The following is a 23,692-nucleotide window of genomic DNA, read 5'->3' on the forward strand; positions in this document are numbered from 1 at the left end:
GAGAAATTCTGTCAACAGCCACAGGCTTTGGGCTCATAATGGAAACTGGTCTGTTCAACCCAAAGGTCTGTTTTGCTGCTGTCCTTTGGCACACGTCATGCCAGTCCCTGCCAGGGAGCTAAAGGAAGTGTACTCTATAACCCCTAGGGACACAGCTAACCACGGGGAAGAGGGGACTCCTAGGAGACTGTCAGAGAAAAACACTTCTAAGGACTTCCCCACACTGGCCTCGTTTGGTGGCTGCTCTGTCGAAATGCCCCCGTGGGCTCCTGGCTCTTAACCACATGTGTGCCCTCTGCCCTGCTGGGCTCCAGTCAATCAGACTTCATCCAGATAACAAAAATGGCCAGCTTTGGGGGCCGACCGGGTGGTGCACTGGTTAAGTTTGCACATTCTGTTTCTGTGGCCCAGGGTTTGTCAGTTCGGATCCCAGGCACGGACCTACACACAGGCGTCCCACATATAAAGTAGAGGAAGATGGGCATGGATGTTTGCTCAGGGCCAGTCTTCCTCAGCAAAAAGAAGAAGATAGACGGCAGATGTTAGCTCAGTGCTAATCTTCCTCAAAAAAAAAAAAATGGCCAGCTTGGCCAGCGCACAGCACCCACCAAGCGCTAGGCACTGTGCTCAGTTCTCTCTGCAGGTTCCCTCACTAAGGCCTTAAGGGAACCCTGTACAGTAGAACCATTATTATTCCTCCCGTTGTAGAGGAGGAAACCGAGGTAGGGGACATCAGGTGACTTGGCCAAGGCCATACAGGTTTAAACCACAGAGTGAGGATTTGAACCCAGGGAGTGTGGCCCAGGAGTATACACTGGTAACCACAAGAGTAACCGTCCAAACTCTACCTAGCCTTTACTGAATAGCCCACCCAGGGCATCGCTCTTCAGTCTACACACGCAGACAGTAAACAGAGGTCTGTTCACATTAGGAACCTGAGAAAGACTTGGCCAGGGTGGCTGGAGAGTCTGTTGGGGGAGGGGCTGTCAGTTTGTCTGCCTGGTGTGGGTCCTGTGTCTGTCTGCTGGTTCACATCGCCGCGTCTTTCCTAGGGATCCCCGCTGTCAGGTAGAAATGTTATGCGAGTCACAGAGGTGAATTCAACCTTTTTGAGTAACCACATTTTCTTAAAAAGTAGAAGGAAATAAGGAAAAGTAATTTTAATAATATACTTTGTTTTATCCAATATATTAGAAATGCACTATTTTCAATCCAGTATTCATTGGTGTTTACCCAAATGAGTTGAAAACTTACATCCACACAAAAACCTAAAGACAGATGTTTACAGCAGCTTTATTCAGTGACCAAAACGTGGAAGCAACCAAGATGCCCTTCAGCGAACGAATGCATAAACTGGTGCGTCCAGACGACAGAAGATGACTCAGTGCTAAAAAGAAATGAGCTTTGAAGCCACAAAAAGACATGGAGGAAACTTAATGCATATTCTCAAGTAAAAGAAGCCAGTCTGAAAAGGCTGCGTACATGATCCCAACTCTATGACCTTCTGGAAAAGGCAAAGCCTTGGAGACATGAAAAGATCCGTGGGTGCTGGAGGTTATGGGAGGGATGAGCAGGCGGAGCACAGAGGAATTTGGGGCAGTGAAAATATTCGGTAAGAGGCTGTAACGGTGGACACATGTCATTATAATTGTCCAAACCCACAGAACGTCCAACACCAAGGGTGAACCCTAAGGTGCACTGTGGACCCTGGGTGACGATGACGTGTCAATGGCGGTCCATCAGTTGTGACAATGTCCCACTTGGTGGGGCTGTTAATAGTCCGGGAGACTGTTGGGGAGTGGGCAGGGTTTACATTTGGATCTCCATACCTTTCTTCAGTTTTGCTGTGAACCTAAAACTGCTCCAGAAAATCAAGTCTACTCAATAATGTTTTTAAAAACACACCCTTTCTTTCCTGATAAGTCTTCAGAATCTGATGTGCACTTTGCACTCACCACACACCTCGATTCAGCTGGATTTCAGGTCTCAGTCGCCACCTGTGGCCAGCGGCTCCCACCACAGGTGGTTTCAACCCTCACCCGGCCTGGCCCTGCTCAGAGGCCAGGCGTCCAGCTGATTACCTGCTGGAGGAGCCAGGATGGGACACAGACGCTAAAGGCTTAGAAAACTGTGTGGCCATCGTTCCAGCAGCCTCCTGGAATGGTGGTGTCTGCCCTGGGCCAACTTCATCCCGCCTGTACAGAGCAGCACGTGGTGAGGGGCCATCACAGGCTGCAGCTCACTGTCAGGGACAAACACCTGAGCTAGCGAGCATCTTCTCCTGACTGTAGCTTTTCCCTCTCAGACACAGCACTGGGCAAGCCCTGGTGTTTGGGTGCTCAGAGCTCACCAACTACGATCCTGAAGTGGGATCTAGACTCATTTGGGAGTTGCTTGCTCAGTTTCAGTGGGGGTCCTCACTGGGGTAGTGGGCCCTTGTGGATGTTACGTGTGTGTTCCTGAGCACAGTGGATAACTATTATGTCAGAAACGGCTTGTGTTTTAGGACAATTAAATAAATTGATATCAGAAATTGTCTTACTTTGCTGCATAATAAGGTGAGAAGTTGGTTTTAAAATAGACCTTTAGAAAAAACACAAATCATAAAACATCAATTATTTTGTGTTAGAATAGACTGCTTTACATCTAAAAACCTTTTTTTGAGCACTTTAACTATCAATTGCTCAATTGAAAATTAAACTTGTTACTGATGACCAAATCTGGAGCCAAAATAGTCGTTCTGAGGATGACACAGTGGTAGGAGTGATGGGAAAGCTTCTCTCCGTGAAGTCCTTTCCTCACCGGGGAGCTCAGTGACCCTCATGATGACCAATGAAGGAAGCAGAGCTGTCCACGTCACAGACGACGGCACATCCTACCGCAGGGCCAGGCCACGCCAGGCCCTCGAGGGCAGGGTTCTTTCCACCCGCCACGGGCAGGACATGCTCAGATTTCACAGAACGGTCAGTGGGCTGGAAGATGCTCTGGGGGAGAGCGTGGGCTGTAGTTCCTGCCTCGGGTTCCAAGCCCCGCTCAGCTGTGTTAGTTGTGTTATGTAAAATGGAGCGAGTAGCAGCCTTTCTACATGGAGCTCTGGATGCTTCCATGAGAAAGTTCACGGAGATGAACACGGCCCCCGGCCCACGGTCAGTGCTCGGTAAGCACCAGCCACCGCAGCTCCTGTTCTGTTCTAATGAGATCGCATCCTGGGCAGTCAGAGGAGGCAGGAGCCGCACGCAACAGTATTTACTGAGCAAACGGAAGAGCGAGTCGATTTTTAGGAGGCTGAGAGAATAAATGAATATGAAATGAAGAACTGGAAAAAAATGAAGAAAGAGAGGGAGCGCCTGAGGATGGGAGGGACTGGACGGGAAAGCAGAACAAGAGAAGCCCAGCTTCACGGACCAGAGGGAGGGACACGCTCGTTAGTGAGGAGGGCAGGCCGCCAAGTCCTGTAATAAAGAAGTGATTAATGGAGGCAGCCCGGAGAGGGCTAGAACAGAGAGCTTTTGATACTGTGCGGTTAGGAAGGAGGACGGCAAAGAATTTTAAAGCATATGAAAAAAAAAAAGAGAAAGAAGAGCTGAAAAAAAAATTAAAGACTGGAGAACTCAGTTTTTTTTAATGGGTTTTCTGTTTAATCCGGTGAGGCATGCCCTGCTCTGCTAATAATGCGAATTTCTCCTTTGGTTACTTTTCCTCGGGAAACAGAAATCCTCATTTGAAAATCTAGACATCCCGTAACCAATAACGTGAAGAGAAATTCAGAAATACATCATGAAGCGATCATGCTATTTAAGCTCTTGAAGGACTGTCAAAGTCAGAGGGACGATAGCTAAATTCTACTGCCTGCACATTTGTTGTAAAAATTCAGATTCTTGCATGTCAGACGTGAAATCTCAGAGGGAAATGGATAGACTGCTAAGCGTCTGCCTAGACGGGACTACAATGTGAAGCAGTCAAATAAGACACTCTGAAACATTTTAGATAATATGGACTAAGCGGGAGAAGAGGTCTGTGTGTGATGACAGCAGGTCGACCTTTGGTGACTGCCCCTTCAAACGTGGACTAGAATTTTTACCTATTTCTAACGCACCATCACCAAGGTCGCTACTGATTAAATGTATTACACTGATATTTTGTGTCTCTAGGAAACACGTGGAAGTTGAGGGTGTATAAGTAGACGTGCATAAATTGTCAAGACCACTTTATAGTTGGAGAATTCGGAGACCAAACTGAGCCCCCAAATCCTGGAGTGAGATCCAGACTCATTTCCTAGCCTCCAGCCAACGTGCCACCCACTGAATCTTGGCCTGACCCACTTACCATTTGCCAACTAAGCAAAAAACTTGAAACTGTGCATTTTGTGGACCGTGACAGTCTGTTATATTCCAATGGCTTAGAAAGTAAATCTGCTTTTGAGGGTGAGGAAGTAATTCAGTAGCCAAAGCCCGCTCCCCTTGCCTGAGGGTCATCAGCAGGTTGAGACAGCCAGAGCATGTTACCAGGGGCACGAGCCACTTAGCAAATGGGACCTATTACATTATTATCAAACAGCAGGGAATTCACAAAAATGAATGATTTCCCAAAACATGGATTCTCAGAGTCACCACTAACTCAATAATTTATTATTGAGTCATTCAAGGTCAAGAATCTGGCATAAAAAGTTGAAAACTCCTATCGACAATAACAGATGTTTATTGGAGTGTCTGTATACTGAAAGTAATTATATTAATATCTTTTACTACTGCTTTTCATAGACCTCTGTATTTGAAACGTTTTAAAGTACTTGGGTGGTTTAAGAGATCTGAGACCTGATCCCAATTTGTTGACTGACTAACCTTGAGCAAGTCAAATTTCTTTTGATCTCAATTTTTCCCTCTGTAAAATGGGAATATTAGACCAACTGATTTTGAAGATCCCTATCAGGTTCTATTGTTCTGTGAACCTCCGTGACCCACACTCTCTGAGCTCAGTTTCCTCCACTGTAGAATGAAGATTTTAAGCAGGACGACCTCTGAGCCCTCTGGGCTCCCAATAAAGCCAGTACTGTGGATTCCATCAATCAGTCTTCTTAGCAGTATAGACACCGTTGCAGTAATCTTTGTAAAAACTGAAAATGTCTGAACTTCAGATAAGTTCTAGGAATATGCTCTCCCACCGTGACATCACCGATGGGGTCTCGTTCATCTTGTATCACCAGGGTTTACAACAGCAGCCGGAAGAGAGGAGACTTAAATAGACACTTGACAAAAGGGAAGGCGAGCGATCCTACTACGCTTCATGAGGCCCCTCGAGGAAGGTCCTTGTCTCTCTTTTACAACCACAGAGGCTGGAATGCCTGCACAGCTAAGAAGGGATGCAACCCTGATTTGAAGCCAGTTTTCAGTCTCTGGCTCAGCAATCTTAACTTTTTTCCCTTCCACCACCTTGTATCCATTATTTCAAATGGCAGCTCCTGTCCCCATTTCTAAAGATGAAGAAACTGAGGCTCGTGGCTGGCCCCATGGCGTAGTGGTTAAGTTCGACACGTTCTCGCTTCAGTGGCCGGGGTTCATGGGTTTGGATCCTGGGCACCAACCTACACCACTCGTCAGCCATGCTGTGGCAGTGACCCACATATAAAGCGGAGGAAGACTGGCACAGATGTTAGCTCAGGACTAATCTTCCTCAGAAAAAAAGAAAAAAAAACAACAACAAAGAAAATGAGGCTTAGAGAGGCTAGACACCAGTCCCTATCAGAGCTAGACAATCCAGGACTAGCCACTCCCAGCCTTGTCTTCGATTTCATTTCACTGTCTACTTTCACTCAGTCAACAAATTGTATGACTCATTTTTTTCTGAGTAGAAGTTTAGACTAATTCACTAAGACCTCAACCTTGTGACCTTCGTACATGTCGATCTCTCCAGAATCTGTCAAATTGTTGGCTTTAAAGCCACTCAGAGAATCCATCCTAGGATCTATGCACTGATATCTATTTCTACTTTTATCGTGAGAAATAAATAATTTTAAAAGAAGGTTTTACAAATGTCTTGCTACAAAATCTAGGTCATGGAAACACTGCAGCAGGGTCCCACCATGTCAGACGGTGTTGAGATTCACGTGGTTTCTTAGTGTTGCTGAGGGAAGTGCTTCTGGAGTATGAATGTGGTGCAGAGGGTCATTCCAAGCTGAGAACACTCTCATGGCCACACTGGCAAGGAGGTGGGGACACACTGGACAGCAAAGGGCATGCAGACCTTTGAAACACTGAAAAACAGGTTATTATCAAAGACAAGAGACAAGAGTTGGCAAGGATGTGGAGAAAAGGGAACCCTTGTGCACTGTTGGTGGAAATTTAAATTGGTGCAGCCACTAGGGAAAACAGTATGGAGGTTCCTCAAAAAATTAGAAATAGAAATACCGTATGATCCAGCTATTCCACTTCCGAATATTTACCCAAAAGGAATGAAAACAGGATATTGAAGATATATCTGCACGCCCACGTTCATCGTAGCATTATTCACAGCAGCCGAGATATGGAAAGAAGCTAAGTGCCTGTCAGTGATGACTGGATGAAGAGATGTGGTGTGTCTACGTACAGTGCAATGTCATTCAGCCGTGAGGAAGAAGAAACGCCTACCGTTTGTGACAACGGGGAAAGACCTCGAGGACATTATGCAAAAGGAGATAAATCAGACAGAGAGAGAGAAGTACTGTATGATCTCACTTACTAGTGGAATCTGAAAAACTGAACTCATAGAAACAGAGAATAGATGAATGGCTGCAGAGGCGGGGGTGAGGGGTGGGTGAAATGGGTGATGCTGGTCAAAAGGTACAGACCCCCAGTTATGAGATAAACTGGAAAAGAAATGTATATCAAGAAAAAGAAAACACTGAAAAACAGCTAGAGGAATGAGCTGTTGTTTTTTTCAGACTAAGGTGAGACACATTAATTTGCTAACTTAGGACAAAAAAGTAGGATATGGGGCCAGACGCCCACATAGACAAAATGGAGGCTGCCCATGTGGCACAGGGCAGGGGCGTCCACGTTCCAACTAAGCACTAGTGACGTGGCCTTGGGAAGCCACGTGGCCTCCGAGAGCCTTTGCCCCCTCATTTGTCCAACTCGGGCATTGACAGTGTTCTGCATCGTGGAGTCCACACGAGCCTCCAGGACACAGTGAGCTCCACGTGTCCCAGCTCTTCATTACTGCTGTGACGTTCGTCCTCGCCATGGCAGCAACACAGACCTGTGCCAGCTGTGTTTCCCTCCCCATGACCAAAGCAGGCATTCTGGGCAGAAAACAGCAACTAACGCTGCAAAAAACGCATTCCTTCTTTGACATATTTGCAAAGATAGCTCAATTCTGAGCAGGACCTGGTTAGACCTTGGGTGCGGTCGTTCCTCGAGTGGGGATGGTGGTGTCGGGTGAGACCACACACGCACAGCCCAAGGACAAGCATGCTCTCTGATGCAGCCCTCCAGAATTCCAGCTCGGAACATTCCATGGGAGACACGACCTCTGCCTGTCCCTGTAACGGGACAGGAACCACAGTCAAAGCGCCAAGTGGGTTTCCCTTGGGGCATGAGTGTCTAAAACTGTTTTACCAGAAGAAAACCAATATTCAGAAAGTGCTTTTTCCTCAAATTGGCAGGGGAAGTAGAAGTCTACAGTATATAACCAGCAGGGCCCTTTTCTCACAAATGCGGTGGAGTCATTTTCCTAAAGAAAGCTCAGCTGCTGACATGAAAGATTAAACAAAACAGCCGTGCCTGCCCATAGCAGGATGTAGAGACCCAACGGCTGCCATGGAAAGCACTCCCAGCCCCTGCACGGGGCACGTGGAGGCCATCCTCAAGTTTGCTGGAACTTATGGAAACTGTTATGGATGGGGAGACTGGTGTCCTCCAAGTGGAAGATTCTGGAAATTGCCAGAAGAGTTAAGGTGCACCTTCCACCTGGGAGTGTAGGCTGGCGCATTCTCGCCAATACCTCCCAAGAAAACATTCTAGGTCCAAATCGGGGGTGATGGGTGAAGAGGAGAAAGTGGGGGTGCTCGTCGGCTGAGCCTTCATCACGCTGAGTCTGTGGGGTTTTAGCTGATTTCAGTTTTCCCCCCAGAACTGGGGGATGGTTGCATCCAGCGTGGCCTCACCGCCCATATGCCATTCAGCTCCTGTCTGCCTTTTTGTTTACACTGGGGACACAATGGGAGCCATAGTCCTTCCAATACATCATTTATAAGTGTATTCTACCTCTGAATGTACAGGCAGAGCTGGCTGTGGGTGAATAAGCTCTGTGAATATTGCCAAGACACTGTGCTTTGTTCAGCATTATTCTTCACAATAGATACCACACTTTGGAAGTAATTTTAAAAAGGGAATCAAAATAGTGGTACTTTTAGCCTTTGTTTCTTTTATACCACACTGCATTCTCTGTCTCTCATTCAGCCGCTCCCATTATACTGACAAATTAAATAAACCCCTCCATCGCAGAAAGGCTCGGGCAGGCAGGACTTCACTCCGCGGCAGCCCCGGGAAGTCGAAATAAACACTGAGGCGGTTTCTGCTAGCGATTTCAGCTAACTTGGGTCAAAGAGAAAAAAACCCGGGGGGGCCTTCAGATGTGAGTTGGCCAGCAGCACCCAAGGGCTGGCCTCGGCAGCAGGTAATGGACCAGCGCGGAGGGCTGCCGTTTCTAGAGGTGCTGAGCGTTCTTCCTGCTGCGTGGCCCCTGGGAGCCAAACAGGTGAGTTCCAGGAGGCGCTGGGGCAGCGGAAGCCCAGGGGCGAGGGGCAGGCTGGGGCGCCCCCGCAAAGCCGAGCAGCTGGCCGCTCTGGAGGTCCAGAAGCCTCCCTCGCGAGCATCTTGGCTTTTCTCTCCTTTTCGTGAGGCATAATTTATTCATCCGCTCACTGATCCGCTTCCCAAAGACTGAGCGTGAGTCACTCAGGTGCAGAAGCAGCTCCCTCTGGCTCCCTGTCTCTGTCTCCTCTGTCTCTCTCTCTCTCTCTTCCTCTCTCTGTCTCTCTGTCTCTCTCTCTTAAGCTCTACCTGGACTTTTAGAAGTTTTCGTTTTGCGCAGTCACAATCTATTTTTGAAATTCCGGCAGAGGGAGAAGAGAGGAGAGAATTTTCGAGTGTCGTGTTGTTTCCGGTCTTTTTAAGGTGCAAAGATGCACTGGAGACATAAGGATGAACTTCAGAAGATGTCCCTCTAACTTTTGACCTGAAAACATTTTTACTTTTTCAGGAGAAAAAAACAAAAACTTTATACTTGGGAAGGAAGCTCCTTTAAATTAATAACATTATTTTTTTTTTAAGAAACAAATTTATTCTGAAATAAAGTGCACCTTGGAGTCATTTTGGTTAAAAATCTGGTTTATAACCGTCAGTAAGAGACGAATGTGGTGACGCTCTTTCTCTAAAAGTAACTCCGAGTGGACTTGGAAAGACTGCTGTGGAGGCTGTGGGCACCGTCTTCCAGTGTCCGTGCTGGGACCCCCATCCCCCCGCCCCCGTTTGCTCGTGCCCACTCTTAACAAAATAAGTGGAATTGGTGGGAAAGACGGAGGCCAGAGGCTCGTTGTCAGGGACCTCAGAGGCGGCCCGATTTCCTTATGAAAACAGAGCTCCAGTAAATGCCAGTTCCAAGAGATGGCTTTGAAGACTCCAGCCACCAGCTAAGATGACCTCATCTAAAATGCACGGCGTCTCAGGCACGGAGGGGGGACTCTGTGTTCCAACAGAGGCGTCCCCTGGCTTCGAAGTCAGAGGCCACCGCAGGCAAAGGGAAATATTGAGCCGAAAGAGTTTGAACAGAACCATCGGGGTTCATCTTTTATTACCAAAGAAAGACTTGAAAAAGCCCAGGTGAAATTTTCTTCCATTGTCTAGGAAAATTCTCTGTAATTTGCCCCCAGGGAAATCCAAGTGCCTTGTGGCTGGGCCTCCCCCTGCCCTACATCCTCTGTCCTACTCGCTCCTCCTCTCTCAGGGTAAATGTCTCCGGGGTCCCCGGAGAACAGAGTGGGCGAGTGGGGGATGCTGAAGGTCAGGGTTGCCCACTGTGGCCTGACTTTTAAGCTAAAGAGGTTTTTCTTTCTCTTGTTGCCATGTCAGGTCTAATTTGGCGGCATTATGCTAAAGGGGTGGGCCAGCTCCTGACAGGAGGGGGTTAAATGAGATTACAAGCTTTAGAGGCTGTCAGCAGCTCCTGCTGCCTGGGATGTTAAATTGCCATTTAATGGTCAGCTTTATCTGTAGAGTATCAGTGGAAATCTGCTGTTTTCAGCAACTTAATTGGCACTGTGTTTGCAGGAGTTTTTCGGGGAGGTAGGAGAGCTGACCAGATTTTAATGCTGAATTATTTAGAGATCACACTGGCAGAATGTCAGTGGAAGTCTGTGGTGCATTTTGTTTTTCTGAAGCACAGAAAGCTTATGAATGGGCGAGATGCCGGCTTCTGCTGTGATGCTCGAAACTTTCTAAAAATATTCGTGGGGTCTGATGCAGTTTATTTACAGAGGAATAAACAAAGACTAACAGTTGCTGTCACAACATATGTGCAGCGTCTGACTGCGCAGGGCAGTGAGAATGTGCAGAGAGAGGCCGGGAACTCAAAACAAGATGAACGTGTGTTGGTCTTCCCAAAATTTTAACAGATGGAATCAGTGCGGATCTGAGTGTTTCTGGGATGCATTACGGATGACTAAGGTGGTACAAACTGACATCAGGGCAAGGAAGCGTGTGTGCGTGTGTGTGTGCACATGTGCATGTGTGTGAGGGTAGGATGGAGTATACTCTGTGTCCAGCATGCTGGTTTGTCCATATGTGTCAAAATCGTGTGCGTGACGATGAAACTGTATGACATGGCGGACATCCCATCGCCTTCATCCTCCAAACTCATCAGTTACCTACCAGTCCATCAGGTCTGTTCAGAATGGTGGGCCAGGTATAATTTGGTATTTCTAAATGGGTACTCACTGAGGGAGGGGAGTGTGGTGTCCTCTTTGGATTACCTTTGGGAGAGTTTGCTCATCGGGGGGGACAAGTGGCCAGGAGCCTGAAATGTTGGTGGCACTTGAGGGAGACTAGGTGGCGAGTATAAAGGGGACGTGCGGAATTGCCAAAGAATAAAAGGCAGAAGGAAGAAAGAAAACAGAGAAAGTGTTTTCCCGGCAGACATCAGCATCGTCTGTTCCCAGTTAGGGTCAGTCCGGAAAGTTCAGGATTAGTAAATTTAATATCCTGTCAAAATTCTCATGATAATGAATCCTGGCCGGCGGCTGGCACAGCAGCGTCGCACTGCAGCCGGCGAGATAGCGCAGCTAATTTATGAGCTGGAGATTGTGCTGTGCTGGCATCGCGGGCCGGCCCAGCTCGGCTGAGGGGCGGTCCCCGCCAACGGGAGGTGGCTCTGCCTGTCCCCTTCTCGCTCAGCCCCCAGCCCGGCCGTTCCCATGGGGCCGCCACACCACTGGGTTACCCATTCCTCCCTCGTTCGCTGAGCGCCCTGGTCTTTCTTAGGAGAATCGAGAAAACGCCTTGTAGGAAAATCCAATTCTAAAATGATCTCTTGCTGGCCCGTTGTGCAATATTTTTAATCCACAAGCGAGTGTAGAGAGACGGACGCAAAAGTTTCAGAGCCGGGAGGGAGAAGGAGCGATGGGGAGGAGAGGGGAACGCTGGCTGAGACAGTAAATTGCAGAGGCCCTACCAGGCTCCTGGTACCCGGCCTGGGCAGTTTGTCGGGTGCGGGGGTGGTGCAAGATGCTACGTCCCTTGGAGAGGAACATAAAAACGAGAAAGTTCCTGTGCAATTTGTTCAAGGCTCTGCACCTCTCTAAGCAGCTGTCGGATCCGTACATTATGGTACATTGAATCTGAATGAGGCTCTCAACATCAAAACCTTGCATCCATTATGATATCATCTCCAGCTCTAAGCCGTAATGCTTATTAATTCTGCACCCATACTCTCCCGGCTTCAGCAAATGTATTCCATCAGCCTAGCATTTAATTTAATTAGTACAGCTGGGCTCTCATTCTCCTTTCTGTGTCAGAGGTATTGTCAGCACGTTCTGCTGTAACACAATTACTGATTGCTTTTAGATAGGCAGAAATATGATTAGGGTATTGGGTGACTGTATCATAAGCCTTATTAGATTCATTTGAAATCTGGAGATAAATAGGAAACTTTTATTTGCAGTGTAATGAGATTATGCTTATTAGGCCAAGACCTCACAGCCTTTTGCAAAGAACACCGTATCAGTGGGATTACGCTCTGGAAGCGCTCTCTGCTCCCGGCATCCGCGCCGTTTCTGAGCGCCTTCGAGAATTCGCTGTGTCGCACTGTGTACGCTTCAGGATTATGGCCACCTTGGTCTCTTCCTCATGATAAAGAAGCCCATGTCCCCCTCCCTTCTCAAGGTCTGATGGAGTGCGTACACCTTGAAATGGGCTTTTGTGTTATGAGAAATGTTTTGAAAAATCACTGCACAAGCTAAAAGAAATTATACTTTTAAAAGTACTTATTTGCTTTTAAAGATGTTTGCTTTTATTAGTTGTCGCTTTCAAAGATTGGCGTGTAGTGAATTTCTTAAAAATCTCTAGTGCTCGATCTCTAAAACATTTATCACTGTTCTTATTGTTTTGATAACAGCTAACACAATTCCAGAAATATTTATTTTTTCATTGGCTTTTACTCGATATTCTCAAATTTTTAATATTTCTGGAGGGTAGGTGAAGAAACTCTCTCCCACCGAGAATAAATCAGTTCTGAATACTGTGGAACCGCCGTGAAGGGGCTGGCATGATTTGAGGGGTCTACTGATGTAGAAAGAATTTAAGATGACAACGTATTTAGCTGAGCTACAATTTGTCAAGTATACTTACTGGTTATAAAATAAAGTACTTTATACCAAAGGAAAATGATGATGATTTTTCCTAGATATAAAAGGTTTGGAACGATACATAGGAATTTTGCTTTAGGAAAATCCAAGATGTAAAATCTAAATTCGCAAAATACATGCAATATCTTTAAACTATCAGTTATCTCCCATATAACTCCCATCTCCCACCCCACCCAACTTTTACCAGATAACGTTAACATTGTTTGATTTAAATAAGTCTAGGTAGATAATTTTCATGAATTAATTTATTGCGTAAGACCTACATATACAATGAGTGTGCTTTGGTGTTAACTTCCACAAAACAAGGAGCATTTATGTCTTTCTTAAATATATGGTCAAATTGAGATTTGTGAAAAGGAGAGCCTATGCTGGCTCACCCAAACCAAGAGCTAAAAAGGAAATGAGGGGTTGGGGGCAGGAACAATGAGCGTCATTGCTTAACGGATGCAGAGTTTCTGTTTAGGATGATGGAAAAAGTTTGGAAATAGATAGTGGTGATGGTTGCACAATGTTGGGAATGTAATTAATCCCACTACATTGCATACATAAAAACGGCAAACCGTGTGTTAGATATATTTTACCATAACAAAAGAAAAAGGGGGTAAAGAGAGACGGGGTGTGGGTGAGCACCGCCGGCTCCAGTTGTAGGTTAGGAAGTGCACTGTGGTCAGTGACTCCCTTCTTCAGTCCACAGATTTACCAATGACGGTGAATTTTAGGTTCCAATTTAATGAACTTTACACTCATTCCCACAAATCCGATTTGAGCATTTCTTGCCAAATAAAGTACAAGGAATTCCAACGAAGCCATTTGTTCTTTCCTCAAAATGATCCATGACAGAGATCTTGCTTGCCCTTGGCAAGAATTCTTGGTGGCAATAATTTGTGCCTGGAATTAAAATCAGCTGACTCTGTTCAAGGATTCAGTAAAGCACTGAATGAATAAGGAATGAGGAAACATCCAAAATATGTAGGTGACCTTCTATTTCTTCAGTGGCAGTGGGGAGAAAGTAGTCAACGGTCCTGCTGACCGCTGCCATCTTTTTTTTCAGCTTTATTGAGGTATAATCGACAAATAAAATTCTAAGATATGTAAAATGTGCGTTGTGATGCCTTGATATGCCTACACATTGAGAAAGGGTTCTACTGTCTAATTAATTAACACCACATATTTCTTGTTTATTAATTTTTTGTGAGAACTTTAAGTTCTATTCTGTTAACAAATTTCAGTTATGTAGCACAGCATTATCAACTACAGCCACCATGTTTCCCATCCGATCCTCAGACCTCGTTCATGTTATAGCTGAAAGCCTGTACCTTGTGACCAGCCTCCCCAAACCCCCAGCGCCATCTTTGAATGGGATGGATTGAGGGAGGTAGGATCTAAAAGCGGAGTGGAGCTGCAGAACAAAGGAGAATGGGGTCCACCCCAAGGGTGTCGACAGCCAGAGCAAGCCCTCTAAAACCCTCCTCGGCTTAACCAACGTGCCCCAAGAGCCCTCCTCATTCCCCCAGCACAGCGCACAGACACACTCCTGCAAGATGTGCTTGTGTTGTCTCCAAAACCCTTTTACACCACTTGCAACTGCTTGTGTAATTTGTAATTCAACTAAATATTATGTGAGTTGCTGAAATATGACTGCAAAAAAAAAAAGGGTCTTTTCCTATGAAAACGTAATTGAGTATTTTGGAAAGACTAGATAAAAGCAAGTCGCTTTTAAAAATATAGAATTACACATGGGTGAGACCAGTGTCAGTTATTAGGGAAAATCATTGGAACCTAAGACTCTAGATTCAGATTGCTTTGCAAGTGGTTCTAATTAATTGTTTCAGTTTAAAGAAATGTAGAAGATGCGTGAAGATAGATGCTGTTGCTGCAGGAAAGAGGACTTGAAGCCAGCCAGCACCCTCAGCCCTGCCTCAGATATGTTTAGGTTTCAAGTTAAACGACTCCAGGTGTAGCTCTGGATTTTTATGATTTCTTCTCTAACAGCCTTTTCTGATTACTGACCGATCCCAGCCCCAGCCTCTGAGTCCAGAGGACCTCGTGCTGGTGGGAGTCGGGAGGAGACGAGAGGACTGGCTGTGCTGTGCCCTCCTGACTGGAGTTTCAGCTCCAAGGAATTTTCCGGTGTTCTGTGGAGGTGGGTGGGGATTGCCATTGGGGTAGAATAAGCCGGTACACGTAAATAAACACCGTGTGGAAGCCTGGTGGAAGGGGCTAGATCCCTTCCCTGAGCTCCTGGAGTGGGACAAGGAAGGGACTGGAGCGGAATGAAGAGGAATGGGAGAGAAGGGTCAACAGGTAGCAGCCCATGCCCCCCAGCCACTTTCTAAGAAAGGCTTAACTGTCCATCTAGAAAACTCTCATTTAACCATCACACTCATCCGTGTTCTCCCTCTGCTTTCCCATATGGTCTCAAAACTGAGGTTTCCCCAGGTGAACAGAGATGCCCACCAGCAGCGAGGGCCCAGGGCAGGCCTGGCCTGGGTCCCAGCCCCAAGCTGGCATCTGGGTCAGCGTCCTCGAGCTCCAGTCCTTCTGCAAATGACCAAGGTTGAATCTGATCTCTGCACAGCCCTGCCTGCACTGGTGCCATATGTGGCCTCACAGGGCTCATGGCCAGAGAAGGAATGATCAAGTCTCCTACTCTGATTTCTTCCACCAATGAGAGAGCTTGCGCCTGCCTGCGGAGCCCCAGCCCAGTTGCTAAACTTCTCTGTTTTCTCTGTGTGTTTCACTCATTGGTAAAATGAAGACGTAATGAAAGCTTGGTCACTGGGGTAACGTTAGGGTTTAATAGTCGTGCTGAGCGATACATATGATATATATGCTATGTAACATGTGATGCATGTGTGTGCATGTTTGTACACACAGATACACAAACACACACAATATTTCCAAAACTACGAGCCCAGCCCAGTGCTCACTCGGGCGGCTGTCTTCCACTTGCTGTGACTGTTATTGCCTGGCTATTCCTGCTCCCACTCACAAAAACTAACTGGAAAGAAACCCTGTCTTCTAACTGGTTAATTAAATTCAGATCCGTGCAAAAAAAATCTTATTCGTCTTATTGAACCATGTACATTTAACCCAATCCAGTCAAGCCAATCGTCTGTACAGCCACAGCATAGGTCTTCCTACTTTTCTGTGTTGACCAAAGAGTAAAGATTTGAAAAAAAGAAAAATATAAATAAAGATAGGCAGTGAGCGAGAGCACGTGTTAGTTTTCCAGGGCTGCCGCTGCAAAGGCCCATAACGTGGGCAGCTTAAACAACAGAAACTTGTCCTCTGACAGTTCTGGGGGCTGGAAGTCTGAGATCAAGGTGTTGGCAGGGCTGGTTTCGTCTGAGGCTGTGCGGGAGGATCTGCTCCGTGCCTCTGCCCTGCTCCCGGCTGTTTGCAGGCAATCTCTGGCATTCCTTGGCTTGCAGAAGCGTCACCCTGATCTCTGTCTCTGTCATCACATGCCATCTTCTCCCTGTGTCTGTGTCTCTCGGTCTCTTCTGATAAGGACACCAGTCCCTGGATTAGGGCCCACCCTACTCCAGCATGACCTCGTCTTAACCCATTACATCAGCAAAGATGCTATTTCCAAATCAGGTCACATCCTGAGGCACTCGGGGTTAGGACATTAACGTAGGAATTTCGGAGGGACACAGTTCAACCCATGAAAGAGCAGAAAGGGTAAATTTCCCAAAGAAACGTAACAGGAGAAGTCACCACGCTTTACAGCTCCTCACTGCCTTCTGAACAGCCCCAATCAAAGCCCAGCAAGCCTCAGGCTCGTCCTATAAGCCCAGTGACAGTGGCTGCTGTTCCAACCTTCTTCTGCTTTATCACAAAACTACTTGGTGACTTGTTGTTACTTTTCTCCTGAAACGACTTGGCCACCTTGCTGTATTTCTGACTAAGGGAATCCACCTTGCAGGTGGTACAGTAGAAATGGACAATTGGACAGAGGTAGAGACTGGACATCAGGAGCCACACAGAACCCAGATCATCCAGAGAACTGGGTCGAGCTTGAGAACTAGGTCAGCGACTTTGAAGTTTCCATTTCGTGTGGGCTCCAGGGCGGGATTGTCCACCGGCGAACCTCCAGGGAGCTTCTGAGCAACGTCAGATGCGGCCTGACCCTGGCCCATTAAGCCGGACCCTCCGGGTGGAGGCCCCAGCGTGCAGGGAAGGCCCCTCAGGTGATACTAATGGGCAGCCAGGGTGAGAACCACGGCTCTGGGTGTAAGGGACAGGTGACTCTCAACATGCGGCTCTAAGTGGGAGGATTCTGGAGCAGTAGGGGAGCTTGTCCTCAGCGTTTCCCACCTCTCACTGAAGGGTCTGTCCACCCCCTGGCAACGGCTGCAGATCAGAGCCCACCCGACACTCGGTGAGCTCCCAAACCCCCAGCCCAGTCTTACCTTCCTTCTCTGGAGCCCTGTTATCCACATTTTTCCCAGCATCTTTCCGTCATCAGAACCTAGCTTAGCTGAGGTCAATCTCCTCCGGGGGTGGTCAGCTCCCCAGCTCCCACTGAGTGCCTGGCAGGGACTAGGGCCACATGTCATCCATGTTCGCAGACTCCTGGCTCCATCTCCTGAGAACCTCCTGTGCGGAAAGCTTTGCTCCCCTAGTGCGTCTCCAGACTAGAATTGCTCCACAGCGCTTGCTAAACGCACACTGTCTAAGACCTTCTAAATTAACACCCCTACAGGAAGGGCCAGAAAACACGTATTTTTCAAAAGCACCTTTGTCGTTGGTAACAACTGAGCGAGTTTGGGGATACAGCATTCTCTCCTGTGCCTCTCTCCACAGCGCCCTGGAGCAGCTGCTGCCATTACTCTCAGTTACTGATGAGGGAGCTCGGCTTAGAGGAGCAGCTTGCCCACGGTCACACAGCCAGCAGCTACCGAGGCCATTTTAGACGCTGCGGCAGGGTGAATGGAAGAGAGATTTGCGGGTGGAGAGGAGCTCAGTCTCTCTGGACACCTTTTGATTCACACTTATACACACGCACATCCCTCATTTTTCAGCCTTGGTTAAAAACTGTAGCAATAATAAGATGCTTTGCGGAAGAAAGCTCTTCAAGTATGCCAGACCACAAGAGGTCTATCAGCTTTAGTGACTGGTGCGTGGGGACAAAGGGAGTGCTGCATTATGGAAACTTCCCATCCCTGTTACCTGCAGGATCAATGGGCCGTATTATTAACTCCAAGGCAGACAGTGTGACAATGGCTTTCAGAATAGTCAGTGCGCTAAAATCTTGTGTCAAAGCAAATTGAACCATTAGGTGCTAAGCATATGTTTACCACTAAATAAAAATGATTTCTATCTCTGGCCTTGTTTTACCGGCAAAAGTATATAAGAAGGAAATACTGACAGATAGTTTTCCTAGAACTCGTGGGTTAGATGGGAGTGTGATAACTGCTATATGTTTGTTTGATGTACCTTCAAAGGCACAATCACAGCAGAAGTGATCAGAGTAACTGCGAAAGTCTGCATGGTAACCCAAAGCCCCAGGGAACAGTACCTGTTCATTCGGCTGAGCCTGATCTGTTTCCTATTAAAAATGTGCGCTGCCGCCAAAATCTTCCACCAGTCCGTTCTTCGGTGAGCCCCACTTTGGGTCAGTAGCTCCAGCTCAGGGTCCTGGCTCTCTGTGATGTCCTCTGTGGGCTGCTTGAGTGTACCAAACAAGGAAGCTAAAAATAATAAGAGAAAACATGAATCCTTCTAGGATTATCTTTCCTGGCATTCATGATAACTGTGTGTTTTCCAGAATTATGTCCCAAGACGAGAAAGCTGGAGGCAAAGCATTGTCAGTGAAGGAGCCCAAACTCTTCATGGCTTCTCCTTCGGATATGATAGAGTCAATGTCCTTCAGGACAGAGTGGGTTTATACCACTGTGATGGAACTTTATATCACCTGCTAGAACCTAAGCTCACAGCTGGCTGATCCTGTCCTGAAAATAGCTGGTAGAAGAAAATACCCAATCCCACAGTGGGCTTCCATTTATTCTCAGCCTGTTGAATTTTAATAATTTTATATAAACATACAGACTTCAATAAAGAGGGTAATCGTATTCTTCATCTTGGATCAAAAATATGATGGAGTCACCCCTGATGGTCTGTATATATTAAAGGGTACCACCGGACAAAGGTCCTCACATTCCTACTTATGATTCCTACTTTGTGATGGAAGTGAATAATCTTTAATCAGATCCTTACTTACATAGGAAAGAAAACAACTCAATAGAAGATCAAATTAGCTGTCAAATTGCGAGTTCAGCCAATTCATTCATTAATTTAAGCACCTATCTATATACTACGTATGTGAAAACTACATATGTAGGTTTATAATGTAATCGAAGAGGAAAGATCTCAGTCTATATCCACCAGTACAAAACAGTGCCACACGAGAGACTGGTGTGTGCTTCCACCATGTAGCCTGGAACTCCAGTTCTGCCATTTCCAGGCCCTGTGCCCTCAGGCAAGCTCTTTAATCTCTCTACGTCTCATTTTCCTCGTCTGTAAAATGGGGATGTCCCAGGGTGGTTGTGAGGAACAAACGAGATGATGCATATAATGAACTTAACACAGGGCCCGGCAGCTCGTAAGTCCTCAGTAGGTGTTAGCCTGGGCTGTTATGAGGCTGCTTGTATCAAGGATTGACTAGCTCCCCTCCAGATGAAAGTTCAGCATACTGATTGTCTGAAGAGAGTCATTCTCTTTTTCTCTTAAAAGAAGGACAGTCTCCAGGGATTGAACAAAAAAACGGTTTAGAAGAATTGGATCATTGTTTCCAACTGTGGACGGCAGTGTTACTGTTGTCTGCGGTGTCCACTCAGATTCAGCCCAGCTTCCTGACCAGCAGCCCCGCTGGAAACCTCCGGCTGCCCAGACTCAGCCTCCACAACTGTTCTCAGGCCGCTGGCCCAGGGCATCTGGAGGGAAACCGCCGTGCCCACCTGCACGCCTGGCTTCCTTTTGCTGGTTCTCAGGACCATCTTTTGGTCCCAAAAGGAGTCACAGGGTTGGAAACAGTTGGCTGGGACAAACTCGTTAGCCACAGAAAGAGGTTGGCACGCGATGGTCCCTGAGACTTATTGTCAAAGAATTTTAAACAGTAGTTGTGGTCAAAGTGAGTTTCAATGAACATGACTCAGGTATTCCGGCTGTTCTGCATTCAGATGTTCAGGAACGACGACGTCTTATACACCTGTGTTAGGTGTTCTCAGTGTGAATCTCTCAATTGAAAGGGACACTCCGATTGTGTAGCTTAGTGAGCACTGGACTCGTGGCCTAGACAAGCAAGCTGGACAGTCCAGGCTCACTCAGCAGCTATCAGTACGGCACATACTTCCTTTCCTTTGTATTCAAACTGCACGAAAATCACATGTACATCTTTATCCAGGGCCCTGAGTTCACTGCGCCCATCAAAGCACGTGAAATCATCACCAAACCTGGCTTCTGGCAGGTACTAAAAGCAAAGTCGGCTGCCCAAGGGTGAACTTGGGAGTCAACAGGTGGTTGTGTTTGAGTTCATGGGTCCTGAGATAACCCGTTCCTGTGTCAAGTGCCAGCGACTGTAGGCTTGGAGCTGTCATCTCTACTGCTGAGATGGCCATCAGAGAGCACCACGTCCAGCTTCTGAAGCACTTTTTATCTTCATCACCTATGGAAACATCAGAATGATTAATAAATGGCAAGAGGAAAAATCGCCACCCAGAAGTAATACCTGAGAAGTGATGCCTGTGTTGAAGTCACGCCCACAGCACTCACCTTCAGCAGCACGTGCAAAGAGCAAGGGGTAGCAGTGAAGACCCCCAGATGCTTCAGTGCGGTTGTAATCATGCTCTTCAGGGTCTTTAATGTGGCAAAACGAGAATCCTGGGAGACAAAAGCAGGCAGTCTCCAGCCGGGAGTGCTTGACTGGGAGGAGGGAGATGGCGTTCTTTGGAGGAGAAATTTGGGGTCAGCTGTGAGTCTGGGTGGCAGAAGTACCTAAAAGACTGACTGTCCTGATATGGCTTTAGATCTGTGTGTCTGAGGCTCATGTGAGTACAGGTGGAAAGACAACGTCTGGGGTGTCCACGACCCGTCCTTCCAGCATTGTCCTTCGATACAAAGGGATGGATCAATCAGCGAAACTTTCCTGAGCGTGAAATGCAGGATGCGAGAAAATGAAACAGCATGAAAACAGTTGCTGTCCTGAAGAAAATAATTTTTAAAAACTGAGTATGTAAGGCAGGGCACATGAAGACCACACGGCTGTGAACTGACACCCAGGTATTGGAGAAAGTGCTCTCGTTCCCATGCTCGGCCATGCAAGTTCCCCGAGTCTATAAACATGATTACTTTTGTTCATATGAGAAAATCAATAGTCACGCAGAATTGGGAGCTCAGGGAACGTCTCCTGTGCCCGTTAGTCCAAGACACTCTCATCTCAATTCCTCCAAACAAGCATTCAATATTCTCCATTTAGGTCGTTACAGATGTGGTCTGAGTTCAGGCTTTGACCTATGAATTAAAAGCCATGCATGACACCATTTTGGGAAGAGCATGAAAAAGCCTAGGGAAGTAGATTAATGGTCAATAAATCTCATGCCCTTTGCTAATATGATTTTGCCATAATAAGTTCAGACATCATAAAAACAAGATGTTTAACTGAATTTTCAATTCACTGAATAAGGCAGGGCAGTGATCTGGTTAACTAATTGAAGCTGTGGAGTTAAGGAATCTTTAAAGTGAAACGTCTCATGTGGCAGATGCTGGCTACATTCCCTCTGTCACCTAAATCTGCTAGACGCTGAAAATAGTGGTGAGATCCCTCTTACTCTGGGTGTGGGCTATCTTTCGATTGTGGTCCCAGCAGTTTAGCCCTTGTTCTTCTGCAGCAGCTGAAGTTGCCCCAGAGTAGCTGAAGAACGCTTAGAATGAAGGCCTCCTCAACATATTCCATCAGTTTCAGGGACTTTTTGGTTAAAGAGCATACTTTAAAAATGCAAATATCTAAACTTATCAGTTATTCAAAACTCAGTAAACTCTGTGACAATGAGAATGGTGGTAAAACCCAATTTTCAGCCACTAACCCCTGCCTGGCCACCCTCATCAATCTGGGGAGGGGGGACCTGGAGGGCAGGGCAAGGCTACGCAGGAAGAGGCCAGGCACCTCTATTGCCCAGGGGGCAGGCCTCACCCCTGCAGAGCAATCTGGTCCAGTCTCCCCACGATAGGCCTACAAAGCAGGTGCCAGTTTCCCAGAGGTTCCAAAAGTGCTGCCTCTGTTTCAGAAGCTCTAACCAGGACTGTCCCCATCTGTCCTCAAGGCAGAGTTGAGTCTGTCACCCGGCTCAGGCTCATCCTTCAACCTTATAATGATTGAGCCTCTTATCTCATTCCATTGGCTTTCCTGACTTGACAATGATATTGCTGTCCAACTGCCAGAGACCAGCCAACTGAGGAGATGGAAATTTCTAGGGGTGAAGTGGATTTGGGGTTGTGCACATCCCAAGAGGGTGCCCCCTTGGTGCATGGCATTGGGCTACCAGAGTAGGATGAGGTCCTGGGTGCTGGAGGAAATGAGTCAGTGGGAGGTCAGAAATGTGAGTGGACCAATCACAGATCAGAAACATGGATGGACCAATTAAAGGTCAAATATATGAAGGGACCAAAAAGAGGTCAGAAAAGTAAATGGACCAGTGGGAGGTCAGAAACATGAATGCACAAATCACAGGTAGAAAATGTGAATAGACCAAGTAGAGGTCAAAAACATGAATGGACCAATTAGAGGTCAGAATGGTAAAAGGGCCAGTGGGAGGTCAGAACTGTGAGTGGACAAATTACCAGTCAAAAATGTGGCAGAAGGTATGGCATAGGATAGGGGTACCAGGGGTAGCTCATCTCTTCTGCTTAATTCATCCCTCCCTGGTGGGAGGTGGGTATAATGAAAGAGAGACCATGAGAAAGAGCTGCAGGCCTGAAGACAAGAGAGAGGCCCTGTCCCCAGGCTGCCCCTGCCCAGTTCTGCTCCAGTCACCTGGCCCCTAAACCTTCACGGTGACCACACCACCAAACCTTCTCTCTAGAAGGGCCTCACTGCGTCTCTGCTTCTCACCAGCAAGCCAGCTTTTATCTAAAACCCCGTGGAAATGTTTTATGTGTAAAATCCTTTTATAATATAAATAGATATCATCATGTCCTAATACAGGCAGTTTTCAAACTCTTTTTTAAGCCACAGACCCCTCCACTCAAGCAAGATCTTACTTGGAAGTCCAAAGGCAAGAAGTCCAGATCCTCTGTTGGCTGGAAGTAAGGCTCAGAGCCCTGTGTGGTCACTCCCGCACCCGCCTGGTCCCGGCCTCCAGAGGCTCGGAGAATCTCCTAACCCAGATGTCCACAAGTGGGGGGATCACGTTTAAAGAAGCTAGGAGTGGAGTGTCCCAGCTAAGGCAGACATTCTCACAGTAGGCAGAAGGCTGGAAAGGTCCAGAGGGAGAAGCCTTTGATGCTGAGAATTGATAGAAATTCCTGAGAGTGCTAAGAAAACTCTTCCAGATACAGCTGACCAATGTTCCTGTGAATTAGTGGTCCTATAATCTGTGGTTACTAGAAATTCAGGGTCCGAAGGGGTTTTTCACCCATAGAAAGTATATTCCTTATTTCATGTCTGTCAACTAGGAAATAAGATATGCACTCCAGAAATTCTCCTGACATTTGAAAACAGCGTTCCATGCCAGAGTGCTTTCTCTCTTCCTCATCATTCCCATCCATGTGGATGCTCTGAGACTCACGCTTTGA

The 23,692-nt window shown here is 46.9% G+C and overlaps 1 long non-coding RNA gene across 3 annotated transcripts in view; it reads left to right on the top strand.

Annotated features, from left to right (window-relative positions):
* LOC123289681 (uncharacterized) overlaps positions 1 to 23,692 on the top strand; it is a 345,699-nt gene that overhangs the window by 223,739 nt on the left and 98,268 nt on the right. The window contains exon 1 of one of the 3 annotated variants that reach the window (XR_006533749.2): positions 8,490 to 8,733. The exons of the other annotated variants lie outside the window; for them this stretch is intronic. This is a non-coding gene — a long non-coding RNA (uncharacterized lncRNA). Of the gene's footprint in view, positions 1 to 8,489; positions 8,734 to 23,692 lie in introns of those variants that run through there. 3 annotated transcript variants of the gene reach the window in all.

This window comes from Equus asinus, chromosome 11 (genome assembly GCF_041296235.1).
Source record: "Equus asinus isolate D_3611 breed Donkey chromosome 11, EquAss-T2T_v2, whole genome shotgun sequence".
Taxonomy (NCBI): Eukaryota; Metazoa; Chordata; class Mammalia; order Perissodactyla; family Equidae; genus Equus; species Equus asinus.